Raw genomic sequence first — 6,560 nt, forward strand, 5'->3', positions numbered from 1 at the left:
TTTAAGATGCCCACAACAATTCTACGATCATTTTAAGGCAAAGAAATGTCAAGGAAAGTCTGAGTCTGACGAAACTGAGAACATGAGAACAATTGGAGACATTTTAGAGACTCTTTAGAGACAAAGACTGCTAACTGTGTCTCTACTGTGTTGCAGTTTATTCTCAGTTTGGTCTCACAGGTTACGAAACTCTCTGAAACTTGTCTCACGTTCCTTACACTTCCTGACTCACAGAAACTACATTGAGACAGATTTGAGACAAGTTCCAGACACCATCTCATGAGATGAAATGATAATAATGTTTACATGAGCTTGAGAGCAATTCAAGACATTTTAGAGATTCTTTTGAGAATGCTGCTCACATTGGGGACTAGTTTGACAAAAAACTGCATAAGACTATGACATTTTTCACTTGGAATCACATAAAATTGGTAGTTACAACACATTTGAGTTTGTACCCAACTTCAAAGAAATTGCGACATTTGCAGGATTTTCCTGCAGTCAATTATTCAACACATATTTATCAGAAATCTTCTTGTCCTAATTGTGTTGCAACTTATTCTCATTTGCGTCTCCAGTCAGGTCTCAGTTTGAGCTCACAGGTTGCCAAACCCTCAGAAGCTCTTCTAACATTTCTCACACTTCCCAACACACAGAAACTACATTGAGACGGATTTGAGACAAGTTCCAGATGCCCGTGACGACTCTGTGACTATTTGGAGAGAAAATTTGCCATTTAACATTTAAAACATTTAAAAGTTTCATACGATCTGACAGTGAGGTTCTGCGAATCTGTGAAAGTAACCTGTAAACACCCCAGCAAACATTTTGAAACATTTTGGAGACTCCTTTGAGACAAGCTCTTCACCTACTTGTCTCCAATAGTCACAGCTCAGTGAGAAACCTGTTCTGATTTAAATTACAAAACTGCTAGAAAATATGCATGATTTCACTGAAGATCACGACTAACAACGACTCAACAAAGCTTTAGGAAGAGGCAAAGTACCATAACAGCTGCTTTGAAGGCGGTTAACGACATTATTGTCGCTCTTTATAAGAAGCAGCGATGTGCAGCTCTCTGTCGATTTGTCAAAAGCATTTGATGACCGTGAAATTCTGAGTCTGCTTTTTTTTGGATCAAGCTGTTTCTTGGTTCACAAATTATCTCAGGAATACGACACAGTGTATTAAATATGATAATTTATGTTCTGAAGTTGTAACTGTTCATAAGGGGTACCGCAGGGTTCTATATTAGGTCCTCTTCTATTCGTAATTTATTTAAATGAATTGGGACAGAATGTGTCTAATGCTAATTTGCATTTTTATGCAGACGACAGTTATTTATTGCACTGGATCCACTCCTACTCAGGCTATTGAACTATTACAAAAAGACTGCTGTTATCCATTGTTCCTTATTAAATTTAAAACTTGGTCTTAACACAGATAAAACTAAATTGATGTATTTTTCCAGATCCAGAGGACCACAAAAGATCCCCTCTGTGTTCTCTTGCAGTGGAAATGAAAGAGCTGGTTCACACATATAAATGTTTGGGTATTTTGACCGAGGACTCCCTCACTTTCAAACCTCATGTGGAAAGTCTTGTGAAAAGGCTAAAATTAAAACTGGGCTTTTATTTTCTAAATAAGTTCTGTTTTTCATTTACTGCTAAAAAGCGTCTTGTCTCTGCAACTTTTATGTCTGTTTTGGACTATGGAGATCTGTTGTATACGATTGCTTCCTCATAACGTCGATGCTTGACTCTGTCTACTTCTCCGAGGTTCATTACAAACTGCAAAATGTCAACACACCATCAGGGGTGGGATGGCCTGGTCTGGCTGCTCGAAGGAACTCCCACTGGTGAACTTTAACTTACAAGGCACTGCATGAACTCCTGCCGGCCTATATTTGTACTGCCATTGCACTGAGAAATGTTGACTAACGTTTTCACTCACACGATTTGCAGCTTCTTTCTTTCGCTTTTGCTCGGACTGAATTGAGTAAGAAGGCTGTCGTTCACTCGGCTCCCTCTTCTTGGAACTTGCTCCGAGAATCTCTGAGATTGATGGAATTCGTCTCATTCAGTGGTTTTACATCCAAACTAAAAGTTATTGAGGCCAATTCAATGATATGTACCTGTTTTTTTAATAGCTTGACATTTGAACTGTGTAATTTTTTTGTGTTGTATTTGTTGCTGCCTCTTGGCCAGGACTCCCTTGAAAAAGAGGTTTTTAATCTCTATGGGTTTTTATCCTGGTAAAGTAAAGGTAAAAAAAAAAACATATGTGCAGTAACTAGAGGCAAACATTTGACCAAAATTAAATGTTTTGTATTAAAAGTACTAACTAGTTGTAACTCCAAGCGAAAAATTGTGTATTTTTCATAATTTAGCATGTTAAACTGGCCCTCTATGGTGAAATATGACCCAGTTTCTTGCTGGGAAGCGAATGCTGGCAACAAGTTTTGAGGGAGTTTCCAAAACGTCTCGAAACGTTTGCGAAGGCCCTTAATTTCCTCGCATTAATCCCAAGGCCTCTCTTTGGTTGAGTTTCGAACATGTTTTAGAAATTTGAGACTTCTCTTGAAACAGTCGCAGTATCGTTGCGGGTGTCCGGAGCTCGTCTGGGGTTTAGTTTCTGTGGTTTCAGACCAACGGAGCTGTTGTGTTAAATTGTTTGTTCTTTAACTTGTTTGTTTAACCCGACGCCGTTTACTTTGTTTACACTGGCGAAGCAAGATTGAAGTGTTTGTGTGGGGAAAAGGTTGTTGCTCTTAAAGTTATATACGTTAATTAAAGCTTTCACGGTGAACCCGTCTGGTCGTTGGCGTGGTTCTGGGTGAAAGCTTGTGTGTTTTGTGGCCCGGTGGGCTGCAGGCTTCAGAACCACTTCAGTTCCCCTCAGTGGGAAGAAACATGTTCCTCTGTTGTCATAAATGAGAAACAGCTCAGAGGAATGCTCCATGATGGTCCTATCAGCAGCGCTGGGGGAGGAGGGCCTTGTGCAGAATCATGTGTCTGCAGGGGGGGGGTTGGCCTCCTCCTCAGACTTTCCTCCCCTCCTCGTTTGTTGAGTTGTGCATCCTTTTCGTCAGCAATCGATCTGCAGCTCCACTCTCTTTATATTTAACCCCCCCCCCCATGGTGGCGTGCTTCTCCTTCACCTCCTCTTGTTATCCTCGGGTCGGCCCGGTCCCGGTTTGGTGGCACACTTTGCTACAGAAGCCCTCCAGCAGCTTTACTGGAGTTGAGCTTCACGTTATGGTGCATCTGCTGCGTGACAAAGATCCCCAGGCGGCGGGTGATATGCATTCCTGCTGGATCATCTTATGTTGGGAAATGATGGAGTCAAAGCCATTTTTATCGAGCTCAGAGTATGTGCTGGGCATGTCTCTCAGCTACCGCACCAGATTTTAGCTCAGTATCTATAAGATTATTTGAATTATAGCCATTTTGTGTTTTCTAAATTAAATTAGCGGTGTCGGCCATCTTGGCTTGAGCTGGCTCCAAAGATGAATCGGTTGTAGAGAAACTTCCATGGATTATTTCCTGAAACTTACAATAACATCTATCCAGGCGTTCTTGAGATATTTTGCTAACAGACAAACATGGTGGACGCCAATTCTTAAGATTAAAGTTTCAAACAAAGATCTTGTGCAGTGAGTAGCCCTTAGTGTATGTGTTGTGAATGACTCTTAGCTACTACCACACTTAAGTTTAGATTCATATCTGTTAAACTGACTGAGCTGTGGACATTTTTCTGTTTGTTAAGATCAATTGCCTTTGGTGGCCACCTTGATTTAGGTTGATTCCAAAAGTTAAAACAGTTGTAGGCGAACATCTAAGGATTATTCCCTGAAGGTTTCATCAAAATCTATCCAGTCGTTCTAGAGATATTTTGCTAACAGACACAACATTGTGTCTTTCCAGCCATAATTAGACGCAAGTTAATGTAAACTGTAAACACTGAGAATGTTTCTAACCCTGGATGTGTCGATGCTTTCTGAAGCAATTATTGAAATCAATCTGATTAAAACAGTTTAAATTGGCTGTAATCGTCTCCCAGACTAAACAAACAGGAAGTTAAATAAAGCAGATCAAAGGCGTGGAGGGAAAATGGCCGATCTCTGGCGCCCCCTGCTGGCTACTCTGGCTTTATGATGACGTCATTCACGTCTTGCTGCTGGAGGAAAATCAGGTCAGGTGTGGAGGAAAGTCCAACCTGTCAGGGGGTTCTGTGGCAGCTGGCTGCTGCTGATCACATGATCACATCACGGATTCACTTTCGGAACCTGAAGTGGACCGGGCCGTGTAGACAAGGGGGCGGGGCTTTAACTGGATAAGGTTTAGCTGTGAGGGGTCTTGAAGGGCAGAACAGCAGCTGAACATTTACCAAACAAACACAAACAGGCCTGTGTTGAGAGAGCCAAAAAAATAACAGAGTCAGTTTTAGCTTTTAGCTAATGTTCGGCTGCTTTGAAGTTCTGTCTGTTCTATGGGCTCCCTGGGCCTTCTTTAAGAATCAGCTGAAGACTCAACCTTTCTTAGCTGCAACTTTCTTGCTACATATAGCTAGCCCCTTGCTACTTTCAGCTAGCCTTTTGCTACCTTTAGCTAGCGCTCTGCTATATTTAGCTGGCCCTTTGCTACTTTAAACTAGTATTTTAAATCTTATAGCTTTTTGCTACTTTTAATTAACCTTTTACTAGGTTTAACTAGCCCTTTGCTACTTTTATCTTAGAGCTAAAAATTGAGACTTTTGCTACATTTAACTTCTAAAAAGCGTTTTACGATTTATTTTTTGTGCCAGGAGGAACAATGTGGGGTAGAAACCAGATCCTGGATCCAGGAGGTCTGAATGAGTTTTCTCTACAGGGTAGCTGGACTCTTCCAGATAGGGTGAGAAGTTCAGTTCTTCAGGAGAGACTCGGAGTGGAACCGCTGCTCCTCCACATCAAGAGGAGCCAGTTGAGGCGTCCAGGGTCATAATTTAAAAAAACATAAATTTTCGTTTTTTTTGTATAATTTCTTCCATTTACTTTTTATACGTGATCGTCTATTGTTGTTTGTACCTCGTCTGTGTTCTTTGTTTAAATCAGGTCTCTCTTGTAAACGAGTCCTCGAGGCTCAATGACACTAACCTGTTTAAATAAAGGTTGAATTGAATAAATGGATCACATGGTCTCAGTCTGCACTTTTGTCGTATATTGTTCATAACAAAATTTGTTTATTTTAATTTCATTAGAGCAACAACTTGTATTTGTGCAGCTTTTACGCAGTTTTACCGACTGCGTAATTTAAAAAATGTGATTTTATGAATAAATAATACGATTTTAAAGATAAAAGCCACACAGAGGCAATGTTTGACTTCAACTAGGAACCAATGATGAAAAGAAAACAAAGAAAAACGTAAATATTTTTTAGTAAAATCAGTTTTTTTTATTCTTCCTTGTTTAATTTTATCATCTTATTTTTTTTATTTAAACATAGCATGAATAAATGACAATAACAAAAGACTGAAAACAGAAATGACTTACTCATTGTGTGGCAAGACGTTGTAACATATAATCAAACACATCAGTTAGATACTAGTTTTCACTCCAAGTCAAAACTCTATTTTTACAAATCAGAATTAAAATTACAGAGAACTGAAATACCAAAAGTTATATTTTGAAGTCTCCATAACTGAGAATGAATTGGAAAAAATATATACATTAAAAAAAATTCCTAAAATGTTTTTGTGAATGATAAGAATGGGGGGAGTGGTGGCGCAGAGGTTAGAGAAGGTGGGCCTGCGATAGGAAGAAGCACCCACACCTGCCCCCACCCTCATTCGCCCCGCCCTGGGCCCATGAGCAAGGCTCTTAACCCCCACCATCTGCTCCCTAAACAGGTCTCTCTTGAAAATGAGTTCTCGTGGCTCAATGACACTACCTGTATAAATAAAGGCTAAATGAAAAAATTATTTATAAAGATAATTTGGTGTGACTTTCTTCATAACAAAGACCTAAAACATCAAATATCCTGATGCTTGCTCAATAATCCAGGTAGAAAAATTCAAAAAAGTTAAATCTGATCCTCTGGACATTCAATTCAATTCAATTTGCTTTGTTTTGTTTTTTGAATGTCCAGAGGACCAGATTTAACTTTTTTAGATTAAAACATGAAACATGTTTCTTATTTGAACAAATATTGATGTTTGTCTACTTTCAGCTTTTAATACAAACATGAATATAATCTAAAGCAAAAACAACACGTGTATCTTGAATAAAGTTTTTTATATATCTGTATGAACATTTACAGGTATTACAGTTAATATTCATACTACTGTTTATATTCAAACTACTGTTTATATTCATACTACTGTTTATATTCATACTACTGTTTATATTCAAACTACTGTTCATATTCAAACTACTGTTCACATTCAAACTACTGTTTATATTCAAACTACTGTTCATATTCAAACTACTGTTCATATTCATACTACTGTTCATATTCATACTACTGTTTATAGTCATACTACTGTTCATATTCAAACTACTGTTTATATTCAAACTACTG

This window comes from Nematolebias whitei, chromosome 2 (genome assembly GCF_014905685.2).
Source record: "Nematolebias whitei isolate Nwh7 chromosome 2, NemWhi1, whole genome shotgun sequence".
Taxonomy (NCBI): domain Eukaryota; kingdom Metazoa; phylum Chordata; class Actinopteri; order Cyprinodontiformes; family Rivulidae; genus Nematolebias; species Nematolebias whitei.